Source organism: Halichoerus grypus, chromosome 4, assembly GCF_964656455.1.
Source record: "Halichoerus grypus chromosome 4, mHalGry1.hap1.1, whole genome shotgun sequence".
Taxonomy (NCBI): Eukaryota; Metazoa; Chordata; class Mammalia; order Carnivora; family Phocidae; genus Halichoerus; species Halichoerus grypus.
Window position 1 is genome coordinate 100052604 of NC_135715.1, and position 19011 is coordinate 100071614.

General features: G+C 43.8%; 1 protein-coding gene and 1 pseudogene across 4 annotated transcripts in view; both read right to left on the reverse strand.

The window, feature by feature from the left end:
- Positions 1–19011, reverse strand: part of NCKAP5 (NCK associated protein 5) — a 973576-nt gene that overhangs the window by 809085 nt on the left and 145480 nt on the right. The window lies entirely within an intron of this gene.
- LOC118544974 (U6 spliceosomal RNA) lies at positions 16939–17048 on the reverse strand (annotated as a pseudogene).

The following is a 19011-nucleotide window of genomic DNA, read 5'->3' on the forward strand; positions in this document are numbered from 1 at the left end:
GGAAAGTGTTTGTCTAATAAAGCAACACGGCTGATATTTCTAATTACCAGGAGACTCCTTTAGCCCTCAGTGTCAGGACAGCCACAACCTCCTGAATTAATTCTGATTCAGAGCTGAATGAACGTGCCAAGCTTATTCCCATGGAAACTGAGCACTCTACAGATTGCTAGGGTTATAGAACATGTAACTGAGCTGAGGCAATTGCCAACTTCAGAAGATTAGCATAGAAAATCTGATGCCACACATTTATTCTCCAAATATCAGATGTGCTTCATCTATATTCGAGGATAAAGGACTGCCGAAATTTGATTTAAGAGAAAAGAAAAAGCCCTACTACCACACAGCCTATCGTCTTTGAGCTCGGGCCAAAATGAGGCAGAAGCTCTGTTTTCTTAATACTGCCTTAATCACAAGGACGCTGTTTTGAACGTTGCTATTAAGCAGGTTGCTATGGCTTCCCGCCTAAGAACGTGGCGTGCAAGTTGCAGTCACGGGCAAGCTCTGAGGGTCTGAATAAGGTGCCCACAAACAGAGTTTCTCACCCTAAGTGCCCGCCACAGAGCAGCCATCAGGAAGATTACTGGGAGGTAACAGAGCACTAACGGTGGCTCATTCTCTCTCCACCCTCCTCGACACTCCTTCTATGTGCTTCTTACTAATCACCTGGTCATACAGAACGTTCTTCCTATATAGAAAGGGGCCGCTTCAAAGCAGCCGCGAACATGCGGCGGCCGTTTCTGAGCACAGAGAACCATGTGGAATTCTCTTTAGACTTCCAAAAGATTTGTTTGTTCCATGGGCAACTTTAGCGTTTCCAAATTTTATATATGACTGTGACCAACAGGGAAGAAGGCAAACAAGGAGTTCAAAGCAGAGCTAACTAGTTTCAGATACAGGTTTTTGTCTCTGGTAAATAAGGGAGAAGTAACCACAGGGGACTTTATCTTTGTGTTCTCAGAGAGATACAAAGAACCTCAGGTAACACAAATACCAGAATGTTCAAAAGGAGCAAATGCAGCCCGCAGAGCTATGTTTATGCTTAATATCTATTCAGATATCTAAGACCCCTTCCAGCTTGAAAATGCTCCACGTCTCTGATCTTGTAGTTTCTCAAAGGGATGGAGAAATTTGAAATTTCATGCCAGGTTTTTTGTCAAGAAAAAAAAGAAGTCCATAAGCAACATACGCCATAAATTTAAGGTTGTTTTTGTAAACACTCAGCATTTGAGAGCCATGCCTTACATTGTGAAGCACTAGTGGTGGTTTTCAGAGTTTCATATTTTGGCAGGGAAGAGCAACCAACTTCCGGTCAGCAAATTGTCTGGGTGGGGGCTCCAGACAAGTTCATGGATTCCTTTCAGGATACAGTAGTCCCCCACCCCCCACCCCTTATCCATGGCAGATATGGACCAAGACCCACTATGGATGCCTGAAACAGTAGACAATACTGAACCTTCTATAGACCATGTTTTTTCCTATGCATACATACCTATAATAAAGTAAAATGAATGACACAGGCATTGTGACGTGGCATCAGGTTACTATGGACTTCTGGAGATATGTCAGAAGGAGGACCATCTGCTTCCAGAACGCAGCTGACCACAGACATGCAAAACCACAGATAAGGGGACTATTGTATATATACTTACACATAATGAAGCATAATATGTGTGAGGGAAAGATGGGACAAATGGTAAAAGGTATTTATTTATAAATAAAAGAATAAAAAGAAAATTATAAAAGCAGCAAAGACATCCATAAAAGAAGGAAATGGTTTTACCCTATGTCTTGTATTCAGCTGTGCTGACCTGAAGGTCTGGAGAAGGTTAAGGAGTGTGTACTCTTTCTTCAAAAGCTGATCCACTCATATCCTAAAGCTTCACATGATTATCTCATAAGCTTTGATAGTTCATTATCTCAGCTTCCACAGATAAAATTGTTCTATAGCTCCAAGAATAACTCGGTCCTCTCTGAAATCTAGCAGCATGTCCAGGCCAGTGACCTCTTGATTCAAGGAACCTACTGGCTGACAATATTATTTGAGCTCTAATACAGGTTGTTTTCTTTTTTTTTTTTTTTTTTTTAAATTTTTTTATTGTTATGTTAATCCCCATACATTACATCATTAGTTTTAGATATAGTGTTCCATGATTCATTGTTTGTGCATAACACCCAGTGCTCCATGCAGAACGTGCCCTCCTCAATACCCATCACCAGGCTAACCCATCCTCCCAACCCCCTCCCCTCTAGAACCCTCAGTTTGTTTTTCAGAGTCCATTGTCTCTCATGGTTCTTCTCCCCCTCCGATTTCCCCCCCTTCATTCTTCCCCTCCTGCTACATTCTTCTTCTTCTTTTTTTCTTTCTTAACATATATTGCATTATTTGTTTCAGAGGTACAGATCTGAGATTCAACAGTCCTGCACAATTCACAGCGCTTACCAGAACACATACCCTCCCCAGTGTTCATCACCCAGTCACCCCATCCCTCCCTAATACAGGTTGTTTTCTTCCTGTGGGGAGAAGGAAGCTCTATAAGACTAACTTAGGGGTTATGGATAATGTTCCAGTACTGGACTGAGGCTTCCAGATGTCACTGGCTTTATCTTTTTGTTTGCAATTTTGGCAGATTGGCCAAAGTCACATAAGGACTTATACCCAAGAAATAGGACCTATTTTTGGTTTGAAACTCAGTACCAAACTGGCAAAATGAACCAGCCTTTAGTTGGGAAGATAAGTTTTCTATTATCTGGATGTGATAGAGATATTTAACTCACAAAGCTAACTTGCAACTTTAACTATGATCCCAAGAGAAGGAAATACTCAAGTCTTTTGTCTCTATCATTTCTGGGTTCTAAAAATGCACAAGCTAGATAGAATCCCTTAAAGACATTTTCAGATGCGATAAAATCCATGCCAGGTGGACATAACTTGCCACCTCATCAGAGGCCATACCATAAAAACCAGCCTATGACTCAAGGCCAAGGAAAAGTGACATAAAAGCCCAAGTGTTATTTTGCAGATTCCTTGATTTTCACAGGTAAAGAATGGATCCCAACTTGTTTCTGACCCAAAAGCTATTTTTTAAGGAGTTTCTCTGATCATTCACAATGACGTAGAAGAGCAAACACTATAAGCATTTATAAGTTTGGACTTGATTACCTGGAAGTATATAATTATTCAATCTGAAATCTGCAGAGTCATCTTGCAGCAACAACACCGAGTCTTAGGGAAAGGACACACACTGCTTTTAAGAACTTGGATGTCTGATTTTAGATTTGTAAAGCAATGCCAACCACAGATAATTTCTTTTTTTCCTACTTGTTTTTACTCAAGTATAATTAACATTCAAAATTATATTAGTTTCAGGTGTATGACATAGTGATTCCAGGATTCTATACATTTCTCAGTGCTCATCAAGATAAGTGTGCTCTTAATCCCCATCACCTGTTTCACCCATTCTCCCCGCCCACCTCCCTTCTGGCAAACACCTAAGTGAAATAAGTCAGAGAAAGACAAATGCCATATGCTTTCACTCACATGTGGAATTTAAGACAAAGGAACAAAGAGAAAAAGAGACCAAAAAAAAAAAACAAACCCAGAATCTTAAAGACAGATAATTCATTTTTCAAAGCAGATGAAGGAAAAATTCTATTTGCTGTTAATTCAACTAGAATGTAAATTTGGAAAGACTTAAGCTTCAGTCCTTTAAAAAATATTCAGTCGGGGGGCACTGGGCGGCTCAGTCATTGGGCGTCTGCCTTCAGCTCAGGTCATGATCTCAGGGTCCTGGGATCGAGCCCCGCGTCAGGCTCCCTGCTCAGCGGGAAGCCTGCTTCTCCCTCTCCCACTCCCCCTTCTTGTGTTCCCTCTCTCGCTATGCCTCTCTCTGTCATATAAATAAATAAAATCTTTAAAAAATAAATAAATAAAAATAAAAATAAAAAATATCCCGTCGGGTACACACTGTATTCCAAATCTTCCAAATCAGTGAGGTCTTACCATTTATTCAACCCCTCTGAAGGTCACGGAAGTGTGACTTTGGGCAAGGCTTTTCCTTATCATTTACAACTCGAGCATGCTTATCAGACTGGAGACACTGCTCCATTGACAGTCGAGTGACATGTCTTTCTGCAGCAGAATTTTGGAAGGCAGAAGAGTTCTGAGGTACAACTTGAAGGGATATCTACAAACCAGATACAGCAATAATTTATCTCAAATATCAAAATGTCAAATGGAATGGGCACCCCTGAATGAGGCAATAATGTCCTTGGCAAAACAGAATCCTTAAGCTGATTTTAAGTCTGACAGAGTGTCCATCAATAGATGAATGGACAAAGAGCATGTGGTATAAATATACAATGGAATATTACTCAGCCACAAACAATGAAATCTTGCCATTTGTGACAACATGGATGGACCTAGAGGGTATTATGTTAAATGAAATAAGTCAGACACACAGAGACAAATATCATATGATTTCACCTGTATGTGGAATCTAAAATGAATAAACAAAAAGCAAAAATGGATCCATAAATACAGAGAACAAACTGATTGTTGCCAGAGGGAATGGAGGTAGGGAGATGGGCAAATGGGTGAAGGGGAATGAGAGGTACAAGCTTTCAGTTATGGAATGAGTAAGTCATGGGGATGAAAGGTACAGCATAGGGAATGTAGTCAATGGTTTGTAATAGTGCTGTAGGGTGACAGATGGGAGCTACACTTGTGGTGAGCACAGCATACAGATAGACTTGTCAAATAGCTATGTTATTCATCTGAAACTAATGTAACATTGTGTGTCAACTGTACTCAAATTAAAAAAAAAAAATTAGAAGAAGAAAAGCTGACAGGGTGGCTTTGGGCAAAGTGGGAAGACCAAACATTAAGGTAGGATTACAAACTGACTTATAAAAGGTCTATCTTGAAATGTTTGAAAGGAATTTAAGCAAATAACTCATTCTTAGATAGTATAAATTATCCAATATTAAATTTCCCTCAGAATTGAATCTTTACAAGTAGGCTTCTTATGAGAGTGACATATTTGTGACATAAATTTCTTTCCCTATAAGATCTCTCTCTTCCCTGCTCACTGATGCCTACAATTCCACCATGAGAAATTTTCACCTTTATCACTTATTTAAATGCAACACAGAGGAGAGGCCCGTTATGCTTGCTCAGTCACTGAAACCCATCTTTTGCTGGGAACAGATTGATAGCTGGAATCTTCTTTTTTCCTTCTTTGGTATCTCCCACCCTGAACTAGACACTTGATGTCATGGAGTCATGGAGCTCCAAGGAACTTGAAAGGTCACTGGGACCCCAACCTGTGATTACAAAGACAATCACGTGAAGCTGAAGCTCAGAAGGGAAAGGAGAATTGTCCAGAGTGTCTCAACCAGTTAGTGACAAATCTGGGACCAGAGTGTGAAGCCCACAGCCACTCGGCAATTCACTCCCCAGGCATTTACTGAGCCCTACTATGTGCTGGACATTGCATTATATGCTGGGAACATGGCAATGAGGACTACAAATATCTTTTCCTATAGAAGCTTGAGATCAAGGTGAGTTGGCCAGACTCAAAAACCAATACAATGAATCTACCTCCCTAAGTGTAATTATGGGAGTCCTTGATTAACTCTTCTTGATTCAATCTAAGGAACTTAGTGACCAAGATATAAAAATTATTTCCTTAGAGGTTTTCACCTGAAAAGAAGTACTAAAATTCATATTCCACAGACAGGTTTTTAACTGAGATTCCAGCAAATATAATTTAACTTTACTAATGAAATATTTTTTCATTTATCGAACATGAACATAGAGCTCAAGCATTTTAGTTTTACACTCAGAATTAAAGTTGTGTTTATTTATTTAGTCTGTTTATTAGGTGTGTATACAAAGAATATGAACACAGAAATATTGATTTGATTACTCCTGATATTCAGATCTAACTAGTTACTATTAACAACAGCTAAGTTATTAACTTTTCTAATGGATCAATTTATACATTGTCATGGATGATGGTGAGTCTTATTCAAGTGTGAAACCTTAGTCCATTCAATTTTCCATGAATTCTCTCAGATAATTAGTTTCAAGAAATACTACCATGGTACACCTTATAATTTTCCAGTCCCCCTGGGGAATATCTGAGCCACGTGACAAGAACACAAACCACAAAGTGCAGTAAGGAAGTGGCATTAACATTCACTATTTGGCAAGCAGTCTTTGCTTCACGGGAGCATCAGGTTTCCCTAAATTTTTGTTCACCTCATGGACTTGTCACAACTAAATGGCCACTTCTTTGGTGTCCGGCCTTGGGTTTCGCCCACATCTCACCACTCCATGATGGCCCTGCCAGTCCACTGGCACAAAGCCTCATCTGGTTCGTGGGTACCTTTTCCCAAATGTGCTAGATTTACCTAGTTTGGAAAATGAGCAGGAAATGTAATGCTTAGGTTATGATCTACCCTTTCAGTGTCTTTTGCTAAGCCTCAACCACACAGATATTATGGGCCACTGGTCCACTTCATTCTGGAACATCCCATAAATGCTAGCTGCTTTCTGAGGGCTGAGAGAGCAAAGAAGAATTTGGATCCACTTATTGGAAAGGACGTGTGTATGTGTGTGTGTGTGTGTGTGTGTGTTTGATGATTTCTCTAGTCTTTCTTTTTCCTTTGGCCAACGAGTCCTTGCCTGATTGTAGAGAGTTAGTTACTCCAGTCTCAAGACTGACTCAGTTCTCTATCCTCATTCCTCTCTATGTTATTTAAGGAGGTTATACTCTTGATATTCACACAGGGCCAAAACAGGGAAGGCCTCCTGAACCCAACTCCTCCAGCGCACATTTTAAGCTTCTGTGACTTCCATCTGTGTGGCTCCCCGTGAGGGCTCTCACCACCAGAGCTCTGAAGGAAGCATTGCAGAAATTCAGAGACAAAAACACTGAATTTTTAAGATAGCCATATTTCTTAAAGATGTTAATAGGAGCACAGTGCCTTGGACATAAGGTGCTCAGTGAAAATTTGATAGGTGGAAGAATGGATGGTGAGCTTCCAGGTGTGTCTGGGAAATGATGAAGCTCCCTGCAGAGGTGGGAGGTGGGGCCTTGGACAGAGGTGGTCCCTTTCCCTCGCTCTGCATCGTGGCAGGCTTCGGGAATGGTCTTCCATCATGTCCAGATGAGCGAACCTCCGTCCTGGGTGGCTGACAGCGGGCTGAGCCCCTCTAGCTCTCAGGGGCGTCCATCTCCGGTTATTTAATGAAGAGTGTGTGTGGATTATTCACAGTACTCACCAGGATAAAGCTTTCCTTGGTGGCTGTAGGGACACATAAAAGGAACAAAGCCAGTGGTGCCAGCAATGATACTGTTTTCTCTTTATTAGAGTGACCGTTACCATTCATTTTTTTCTTTCACCCAGTGATTCATAGACTCTCTCGCAACGCTCCCCTCTGCTGAGCACTGGGGTAGAACTGTGGCCCAGTCAAAACCCCCACTCCATTTCCTCGTTCTTGCTTTATCGCATTTCTCCTTGCTCCTGGGGTTTAAGTTTTCACATTCTCAAACTTTTTGTTGTTGCTGCCCCTGTGGCACTTGATCCTTTGTAAGTGCAGAAGGAAATAGAAGCTCAGGAAAATGTAAAGGAATTTGAGGAGGGCGCACCGCTAGTCAGTGGCAGATCTGGGTCTTAATTTATAATGCTAAGAGCTGTGCGCCCTGTTAGCTGGTTTCATTCTCCTTTCTAAAGGAGCCCCACAGAAACATGCTTATCAACAGGGGCAGGCATCTTGAACTGGATCCTCTCTGAGCAGAGGACTTTGAAAACCAAATATGTGGCTTGAATGCCTTCACTAATAACCACTGTATTTGCTTTTCCAATTTTCCCCTGCGATCCGGTAACCGCATAGGAAAAAGGATAAACTCTATTCCTGTTCCTGTTAGGCTTAAGACTCCTCTTAGTTAACTCATTTAAAAACAAGGTTTTGTTGCTGTTATTTCCAGACAGTATTCTATTAACTAAGCAATACAGATTTGATCCTTAATTGAGTGTTACAAACAGTACAGAGAATAGAATAATCAAGAAACTGGCCTCTGGTCAGACATGGTTCTTGTTCAGAAACTCGGCGCCAACTCCTGCAAACTTATGTGATTTGGGGTGGAGTACTTAACCTTTTTTTTTTTTTTTTTTAAGATTTTATTTATTTATTTGACAGAGAGAGACACGGCGAGAGAGGGAACACAAGCAGGGGGAGTGGGAGAGGGAGAAGCAGGCTTCCCGCTGAGCCCAATGCGGGCCTCAATCCCAGGACCCTGGGACCATGACCTGAGCCGAAGGCAGACACTTAACCAACTGAGCCACCCGGGCGCCCTTGGGGTATTTAACCTTTGGAGCCTCAGGTTCCACATCTCTAAAATGGGACTTATAATAAATGCATCACAGGTTGCTGGGAGAATTATTTGAATATTAGCTCCATGACAGAAGGACGACAGTTGTCTTGTTCACCACAGAATTCCATGAAGAACCAAGCACAATAAATATTTGAATATAAGAATTCATCAAAATAGATACGATCAATCTATGCCATGCCCAGCACGTCACCAAAGGCCAATAGTCTACATTTGAGTTAATTTTCCCTCTTTCTTCTTTTCCCTTCATCTCTTCAGAAGATTGGGCCTCACAGTATGCATAGAAGTAAACATTTAATGGATATAATTTGCAATGAGGGAAGAAATTTTGTAGACTGGCAGAAGTCCTTCAGAGAAGTGTGGGAGGCTCTGAAGGTATCTGATTTGCTCTGGATTAACTGCAGGACACCAGCCATTCTTTACTGTAAAGCACACTATCCATCATCCCCACCAGAACTGTTAAGAGTTCAGGAGGATGAAAGACACCACCAGGGAGGAGTCGAAGCCTGGGAGTCCTGGTTGTAACTTTCCTCTTTGTCCCCTGAGTGGAAACTCCCTCCATGCATGATGACAGGCTCTCCAGGCCCTTCAGGACTCCTGGGGAAAGCACTTCAACCCAAAATATCATCTGTGATCTGTTTTCCATCACAGGGAAAAAAAGGCCTGATGTTGGACATTTAGCTTCATGGGAAACTACCACCGCAAATTGAATTTTGAAAATGCAATTCAATTTAAAAGGCATTAAAGTCTATTTAAAAAAAATCTGCTGGTGAGTCCTTTGTTGTATGAGGAATCTCTCTGGAAAGAGGAACAGCAAGCCCTGATGCATCTTATGTATAAATCTGGATTCACATAAATAGAACTTTCTTAAAACGAGCTGTGAGGGCCTCTGGGCCTGCACTTCTTCCAGGTTCTTCTTCAGAGAAGCTTTCCCCACTCTACCACCGGTCAGAATCCTGGTAGGACCTCTCATCACAGCCCAGGGGAAAGTTTCTACACACGAGGGAGACCAGACTGTTATTTGAGTAAAAAGCTCCAGAGAAACTACTTGGAGAAGAACCACTGTAAAAAATGGCTGTTGGAGCTATGGTGTTGACATGACATCTGGAAAGCAGCAACCGCAACAGCACAGGAAGCGGAAGCTACAAAGGTCACTGATCCCAACACAGAGACTCGTGTTCCTCTCGACTCTGAAAGGTGTTCAAGGTACACAGAGATGGTACGGGTAACAGCAGCACAAGCTTTGTGGTCAGACAGGCCTTGGTGTTTACTAGTCATGTGATCTTGGACAAGTTACTGAATTTCTAAGCCTCAGGTTCTTCATCTGCATAAGGGGATGGATAGCATCTCCCTGTAGAGTTGTTGTGAAAATTCAGTGAGCTAATACAAATAAAATGTTAAGTTGAGCACCCAGGATATAAAAACATATAATGTTAGTTGCTGTTATTAATCAATAGCACCGATTCAGATGGGAATGAAAAACCACACGGAATAATTTAAGGTCATCTGACTGTTCATGAACATCATCATCATCATTTCCCACACTGTGATCACACACTGAGGGGAAGGTGTGCTGGGTCCCTCCTCTTTCCATTCCGGGATTCAGAATCCTCAGGATCCTGAGCCGATGGCTGGATCTCAGTCTCTTTGCCTCCTCAGAACACACCAGTTCTGGGCTTCATTTTCTCAAAGTCCTTTCTCAAGTAAATGACAATTGGATAAGCTTTATGTCAGCCCTTTCAAGTGACATAAATACAGCTCACTTTAGCACTTAAAAACTAATTTTAATTCTAGAATTTCAGTACCATTCAGAGCTCACATCTAAGGTACCAACATGCCCAAGCAGAGGATTAGACTTTAATTAGAAGCAGGCTGTAAATATTATATGAGGACCCTGGTGTTTCTGCTCGGTTTAAGTTACACTGACTTCCAATCATGCATTTTATCTTTTGGCATGCATACATAGGTGCCCAATAAATGTTACCTTTGGTGATAATAAAACAAAAACCTAACTTTCAAAAGTGAAATAACTAAAAGACCATTGTCTGCATTCTTGGCAGTGGCCAGAGAGCCAGTTTTCCCAAGTCAGCAGCCTCTGAGGAGGCTGGCCAGGGGCCAATTCCCAGGGTTGGCGCATTCCTGGGGCCTGGCAAGAGGCCACTGGGACCCTGTTTCCTCTTTCATTCTCTTTATGTAGTGGAAAATCTTTCCCGCTTCGAACCCTCCAAGCCTGTCTTCCTCCATCCAAGTAAAGAGAGAGTCACATGGGAAATGATCTCCAGCCCCTTCCCCAAATCGAGTCTCCCACTGCTCGAGGTTGGCACAGCCCAAAGCGACTGAAGGAAGAAGACAAACAAAAGAGGGCTCTGCAGCCCAGTCTCCAGCCTGATTCTATCAGGGGCACAGGGCCCGGGGCCGAGGACCCAGCAGGACCCTGCATACAGGGAGTTATTGTACGCTTGTTTAGAAGGCTGTGGGCCCTCCTGGAAGCCTTTGGAATAAAACTGCCTGTTATAAATAGACATTGGCTAAGCTTCAAGGGTGAGAGCAGGAGGCCAAAAGTTCCAGAAAAATATAACGCTCCATATAAGAAGGTCTGGAGTACAGCTCATTAACAGGGGACAACTGAGGCAGTTGGCCTCAGAACAAAGGAATTCAAGGTTTGGTCAGATACATACCTGTAGTTAACACCTGGTGAACATGTCTGGCTGATAACATCATGTATATGCCATCGGTTTTTAAACACCGTATACGAATATACGCAAACCAACATTGAGACAAAAATCTTTTCTGAATGTCTCCTTCCATCTGCAGACAAAGAAAACTGCCATCTGGAGTCACCGAGTCAGCCGGCTCTACACATTTGCAGCCTGGAGGAGGAGGTGGCCCACAAAGCACTAGGCTGTGCGCTCCAGTGGAATCCCTTCCCTTGATTCTCCTAACAGCCCGTGTTCTTTCTACTACATTACATGCGATCTCTTTCCTCTGCACTCTTTAAAATGAGGGCTCTGGGGGCACCTGGGTGGCTCAGTCCATTAAGTGTCTGACTCTTGATTTCAGCTCAGGTCATGATCTCAGGGTTGTGACATCGAGCCCCACGTCATGCTTCGTGCTGGGCTTGGAGCCTGCTTAAGATTCTCTCTCGCTCTGTCCCTCCCCACTCATGCTCTCTGCAAAAATAAAATAAAATAAAATAGAGTAGAATAAAATAAAGTAAAATAAAATAAAATGTGCTCTGCACACAGTAGGCTCTTCGTATGTGTTTCCTTCTGAAGCTGCCGCTGCTGCTTATATTTTTGAAAGCTGAAGTTTAACAGCGAGGAATGCCATCAGAGCTATAATACAATACTTTTCATTTGCATAGAGTCCTACAGTTTGTGAGACAATTTTCTTGATCTTTATTTCCCTTTACATTCATGGCAACCCCACTATTGAGGACACAGAGATTCGGAGAGTTTAAGAAACTTGCTGAAGGCCACACATCTACTGAAGGGCTCCCCTCAACTTCAAATCTGCAGACTTAGAGTTCTAATGCAATGATCAATCCGCTATATTATACTCCTTGTACCCCAGCCACCCCACAACATGTAGGTAGCCCCGCAGTAGGCATTTTTATCAGGACCTCGGAGAGAAGACCATGTCACTCACTGGCCATGTGGAACTTGTATTGTGAAGGTGTCACATCATACTGTTCTAGTTAAAACCAAGTTGGTGAGTCCAAGGGAATGGGCTAGAAAACAACTCATAGGAAGCTATTTCTAATAACAGAGAAATAGTAACCTAAGCTGGCTTAGGATAGCATTTTCTTCTTATTCCAGACTAGGTGTGCTGTAGATTATAATAGGATAAACATGCTGGATGCTTTCTGTTGGCCCCTACACACCCACTCTCCATCCTTCTCTACCCTCCTCTGGACCCCAGGGTGCTCCGTAGGCCCATTTTCCTCTGGTTTCCAAATGGGTTCAGCAAATGGGAGGTTCCAGAGGGCCCTGGAGAGGGGGAGGGGAGGTGGGAGTTTCCATGCCCCAGTCCCCTCCCTGCTGGGCCAACACTGGTTGGCTGCATCCCTCCACCTAAGGTGACACTTGCTACCAAGGGGCTCTCTCCTCTGGCCACGTGGTTGTATGGCCACGTCATCCCCTTGCCCTGTTACCTCGTTGAGTTCCTACATCACACCCTGCCTTTTAAGAGACCTTTTATTAAACTGTCCTCCATCACCTGGCTTGAGCATGCCATCTGTTTCCTCCTAGATCTTCAACTGATGCAGTGAATAATGAAATAGTATTGTTGATGCAGTCTTTATAGGCAAAACTGTGGAAAGTTCCTCAGGTCTTCCTAAGAGGATGAGAAATGCTAACCACATCAGACCTGGGTCTCTCCTACCCTCACTTCCTCTGTGCTAGACCTCACCAAACAGGAAGTAGGTCAGATAATCTGCCTCAGGGGCCTACCAGCAGAGCTCTAAACTTGGCCCGCAAGATCTCTGAGTAGCTACCTACCACCGCCATCTAGCTAGAACTCCACACAGGGAGGTGGGGATGCCGGCACTAGCCACATCCCAATCACATCTGGGTGGTAACTTCAAAGACTTCCAGCTCAGCCTTGTACCCACTCACATCAGATTACTGGAAGCCTTCATGGCCGAACCATCCCCAGGGATGGCAGGCCTCTGAGAATAGCTCCTCCTCCCAGAAAGACCAACGGCCCCTGAACCTACTTATCTGCTGGCTCTGACAGATGGACTCTAGAATTTATCAGACCAAATGATTTTATTTCCCTCAACACATCTATGTGCATGAGAGCAGTCAATGAATTAATTATATTAGGAAACCTACCAAGCTGAAGACAATTGCTTATGACTAAGGACCAAAAAGGTGCTGAAAAGACAGAAGGCAAGCAAACCTCAGAGGCATCTTTGGAAATGGACAATTATGATCCATTAAGCCTAGTTAAGGAAGTGAAATTTATGAGGAGGAAACATCTGGAACTGCCTGGAATGTAAAGGAACGAGGAGGAACCACTGTTTGGGCTTGTAGAGAGCAGCCCAGACAAATGGGATTCCATGTTAGGAGAGAATTGCAAAATTAGTACATGAAAGGGACAGCACCGAGGCAGTGCATCTGGTGTTAAGCGAAGCGTTTTAATACAATGGCTCCTGGATTTGCTCTTGAAATATTAACTGAAATGGGGATGAGTATGAGGGCTGTCACATGAATAGAAAACTGGCAGAAAGATCATAAATACTGGCTACGCTGAGCCAAGGCAATAGAACGTGGCAATGCAACAGAAATAATGAAAATGCTGCCTAATTCCCAGCCATGAACCCTGTGGCGGCTTAATAAATATTAATTGATAATAATGAACTACAGTACAGGGTGGTAAATTAGTGTGAGACAGGCTGCTGAAATGCAACTAATATATATACAGTTAGTATAACATACACTGATAAATGAGAAGAAAGGAAATGGAAATGATTTAGCTGTGCGATGCATCGTGCCTGCACCAGGAAGTGTGGGTGAGAGGGTGGGGGAGGGGTGGCAAGCGAGGACAAGAGGAAAGTTAAGAGGATAATTCAGGATCACAACACAGCTTCCGTAGGGTCTCGGCAATTCCTGAAGTATAAGCCAGGCCACCTTGGAGTCATACTCTATTCTTTTAAGACATGGAGGCTTTCTCAATAAATTTCTGTTTCCGGGACCTCATAGACACCACAGATTAAATCTGAACCAATTTCATTGAGAGAGATATGAAAGCTCTCCTCCTTGGGAAAGCCTAGCCTGATCAACACAGCTGGAAGACCAACCTCCTTTTGAAATCCCATCACTCTTGTTCTTTGCACCACTGTATACCTCCTGGTATCACTATGATTTGTGTATTTGTGACGAGACTTGGTACAGCTTCGCAAAATGGAAATCATGCTTTGCATTTCTTAACACTCACATGGATCTTCACCCTTAGTATTTCACAGTGCTTCGAACTTAGTAGGTGCTCAATTCCTGTGTTGATCAATTAGAAACACTAGAGAGGAAAACACACACCTATAAGAGAGCTCACCCAGCTGCCTCCTGGGTTTGAGGACCAGCTTCGAAGGAGATCGATGAAAGCTCTACCTCTTGTTATGGACAAAGCACTGGAGAATCTGCTGCAGGAACAATCTTAGGCTGCCAGAGGAGGATACAGAAACCTCGGTTGCCATGGAAACTTGTATGATCTGATGATTCCCATTGTTGAAAGATGGTGAGACACCAGGAGAATGACAAGCAGATCCCCGAGCCCTAAGAAAACACAGAACATGCCAAGCGAACGTCTCTGCTCATTTGTACTTTTTTCTTAAGATGCAGTATCATCATCTATCAATAACAGCATTTACAAAGGGCCTTCCAAATGTTTCCAGTTCCTATTTTGATCAGGTAATCGCTGAGATACCAAGTATGCGCAGAGCTACGTCTGAGGCAGGCAGACAGCACTCACTGCAGCAGGTGGATACCGGTGATGGAGCCAGGTGCTTCTGAGATCCTGCTCTGTGACCTGGGTAAGGTAAGCCATCTGCGCGCAGGTCCTGTGGGCCAGGCTTGCTAGACCAGTGGCAGAGGAAGCTACCTAACCATCCTTGGGTCACAGATACCTTTGAGAATATGGTTATAGCTATGGACTCCCTCCCCAGAAAAATGTGCACATATGCACATACATATAAAATTTAGTACAATATACTTCAGAGAATTCAAAACCCCTGGAGCCTTTCCATAAATTTGCCCTATCGAGCACTCTGGAACTCAAGAGCGTCCAGGTATCATGTTAAGAATCTCTGATGCAAACACAAGTCTTTATACATAAGCTAGAATCATCTTTGGTAAAATGGAAAAGGTTGCCATCCCAAACTTCTGAACCAGTGCTCAGTGCCTCCTCCAGGTAGTGCCCCCTTCCTCCATACCCAGTATCTCCTGCTACTGTGTACTTAGCTCATGAATGGCTACTCACTAGTAAGTTCACTCACTCACTCATTCATTGCACCGAGTGTTTTCCATGTGTCAGACTTTAGGGACCCAAATGTGAGTATGACATGCCTCATGCCCTCTAGGAGCCTACAATTCAGCTCAGTCAGGGCTGATTTTGTTTCCCAGGGGATACTGGGCAATGTCTGGAGACAGTTTTCGTTGTCACAGCTGGGCGAGGGGTGCTGTTGGCATCTGGTAGATAGAAGCCAGGGATGCTGCTGAAAATCCTCCAATGCCCAGAACACCCCCAACCCCACAACAAAGAAACACAGGGTCCAAAATGTCAGATAGATTGAGAAACCCTGATTTAAGGTGGACAGTCATGAGACAAAGCGTTAAACGTGGTGAGGAAGACCAGAGGTAAATATTATGGCAGCTCAGGAAAGGGTATTTTAATAAGAATTCTGGAATATATGGTTATGGTGGCAGACTGCCTTACTTTCAATGACAGACAGAAGGAAGGTGAAGGGAAGAGGAGTCATTCAGGGTGAGCCATCACTGTATTGAAGGCAGACATTCCTTTGTGCAACACCAGAGGAGGGGGTATCAATTTCAAGTGGTGAGCAAACAAATAGCACTTGGTGGGGGGATGTCCCCATAGGAAATGATGTTGGTCTGTACCCAGCCCTATCAGTCAGTGGCTCAGCCAAAAGCACGTGCAATCATTAGACAGGCTCATCACTCCAGTTACAAATCCTGTTGCATCCTGGGCGACAGCTAGACTTTGGATGTGCCCTGTCATTCACCACTCCTCCCTACTCTATCCCCATTCCAGTCAATATCCCCATCGTGTACATGCATATACTACAGTGAGTCCTCATGTGGGTAAAAACACAAAATTATAGATATAGAGTGTATATTATGTATTCCATAGATATGCTATCATAAACTTTAATCTCTACGAAGTTGGTTCCAAGACCTGATTAATCAGAAAAAGCACAAGACCAGAAATCAGAACTAGACCAAGTTCCAGCCATGCATTCTTTACTCCTTGTATCCTCCGCTCTCCTAACCTCCAACCCTTTGACAGTGGTTTGCCTGAAATCAGGCCTGGCCTCCAGCATCAGCAGGCACAGAGATGGCAGATGTGCTGATACACCTGTAAACCTCTAGCCCTGTTGAAGCTGGGGCTGTTTAATGTCGGAAAGTACCAGGCAAGGAGCTCCCGGTCACTGGCAAACAAGGGTTTCTGCTTCTGAGCCGCTAGCTGTGGAGTGACAGCATGATCTGGGGGGATGCGGAACGGGAGGCCCGAAGGGAGTGGAAATCCCAAGTCTATCGCACACCAGTCCCATAGCCCTGAGGAAGTTCCTTAACTTGTTAAGCTTCAGGTTTTTTATTTGTAAAACAGGAATAATTAAAGTTCCTATCTTAAAGGGTCACCCTGAGTACTGAATGACAATTTCTATCTGAAGCGCTGACCAGAGCGTCTGGCACGTAGCAAGCCTCCGTAAATTTCAGCTGTTCTCACCAAGGGAAGGGAGCCACCCTGGTCCACCTGGAGCCATCCTGGTCCATGCTTGGCTCCACATGCTGAGCTGTCTGCTAAAGTGGCTTACATGTTAGACCTTACCATCATCCTTGTGCAGGGGCCATGCTAATCTTCGTTCTCTGTATCATCCCAACTTTTAGTATGTGCTGCCAAAGCAAGCACCAAGATTTTTATTGTTTTTTTTTAATTTTTATTTTTAAGTAATCTCTGACCCCAACGTGGGGCTCAAACTCACAACCCTGAGAGTCACATGCTTTACCGACTGAGCCAGCCAGGCACCCCACTGGACTTTACCAGTCCCCACTGCCAACAGAGTCTATGTCCACTGCTTGGGTGTATTCTATTTCTGTTCTTTCACCTGCCTTCCATTCAGACCATTTCAGCAGCAATCCTGCTCATATCTCCAGCCTCCCTCCCAGCACTGATGGGTTCTGATCTTTTCCTGCTCATCTGGGGTCCCTTTAAGGCCCTAAGCAACCAGGTATTTGGGGCTGTACCTACCTGGCCAAGCCTCCCTTGTATTCTCCCAGCCCATCCACACCAAATCTATCCAGAGCCCCCAGGGCTGTGTGCTGGGCAAGACATTCTTCTAGCATGTTCTTGACCTGCCATGATGGGCTCAGCTAGGCTGCTGGGCAGATTCACTGGGTAAATTTTCACTTAAGTATCTGATACTTTTCTCGCTCCACGGTCACCTGCTGTCAAGGAGGAGCAGTCAGATTCGGCACAACACTTTGGAAAGGTAGCTAACCCAGGCCAAGGCTGGTCTGTTCCCCACCTGTTGCTTTTTCCCAAAAACGGGCTTTGGCTGGATCCTCAGACACCAACCTTTGGCTTGGGGATAAAAACCTCCCTCTTACTCACCGACCTTTCTCTACTTGATGCTCACTTGAGAAATCTCAAACAATCTTGGTATCAGAGCACAAAGGTCAGGCCTCCTGGTCAGAGTTACTGAGTGAACCATATTTCATACATGTTTCCATTAGTAGAAGGGATCAAGGGTAGCTCGGATTTGAGTCGCTGGAAACCTCCAGCAACCTAGTGGCCTGTGCTCTGTACAGCATCGCTATGGTGAGAGTAGCCCAATTACAGCACCAAAAGAGTCGAGAAAGCTACAGGTATGCCTAAGCATTACAAAAATGCAGATTTTGGGGGTAGTAGTCACAATCCATGGGCTGTTCCGAGCAACACCAACAATGCCCCTATTTTCCATTTAGAAAAATTCTCAGTGAGCTCTGAGCTTTCTAAGATATTTACCTGTACTCCAATTCATGCACGGGGGTACATACATCTTTGTTTGACATCCTAAACTTGCTCCTTTGCCTGCCTCAGCATATTGTGCATCCTTGAGGGTAAACACAAGTCACCATTCAGAAAGTTAGCACCCAGGAAAAGTGAACTAGTTTCCCATTTCTCTACCGTGTGCAGATACCCTTAAGAATCCAGCCTGCTGTCTCTATAAACCAACTTTTATTGGAACATAAGCCACGCCCATTTATTCATGCATTGTCTGAGGCTACTTTCCTGTTCCTGCAGCAGAGCTGAGTAGTTGTGACTGCTCAGCTGGCCTGGGAAGCCCGAAAGATTCACTATTTGGCTTTTCACAGAGTTTGCTGAAACCCTGCTTTAGAAATCCTCCCGGTCACTAACCAGGGGTGAAATCACTGAAGATAAAGCAGTAGAGATTTACATTTGTGAATTTGTCAGGGTTCTGTCCCTCTGTAAATATAATTATAAATGTAAGGATAAATACAGAGAGATTTATTATAAGGGATGGAGTCATGATTATAGAGGCTGAGAAGCCCCATGATATGCTGTCTGCAAGCTGGCAGCCCAGGAAACCCAATGATGTAGCTCCAGTCCAAACCCGAAGTCCTGAGAACCAGGGGAGCCAAGAGTGTAAGTCCCAGTCCAAGTCCAAAGTCCTGAAAACAGGGAGTGCCGGGTTCCGAGGACAGGAGATGACTCAGCTCAGGCAGAGAGCAGGTTTGCCTTTTCTCCGCCTTTCTGTCCTATTCAGGTCTTCAGTCAGTCTGACGATGCCTACCCACAATGGTGAGGGCAAACTTCTTCACTGGATCTACTGATGCAAATGCTACTCTCCTCTGAAAACACCCTCACAGAC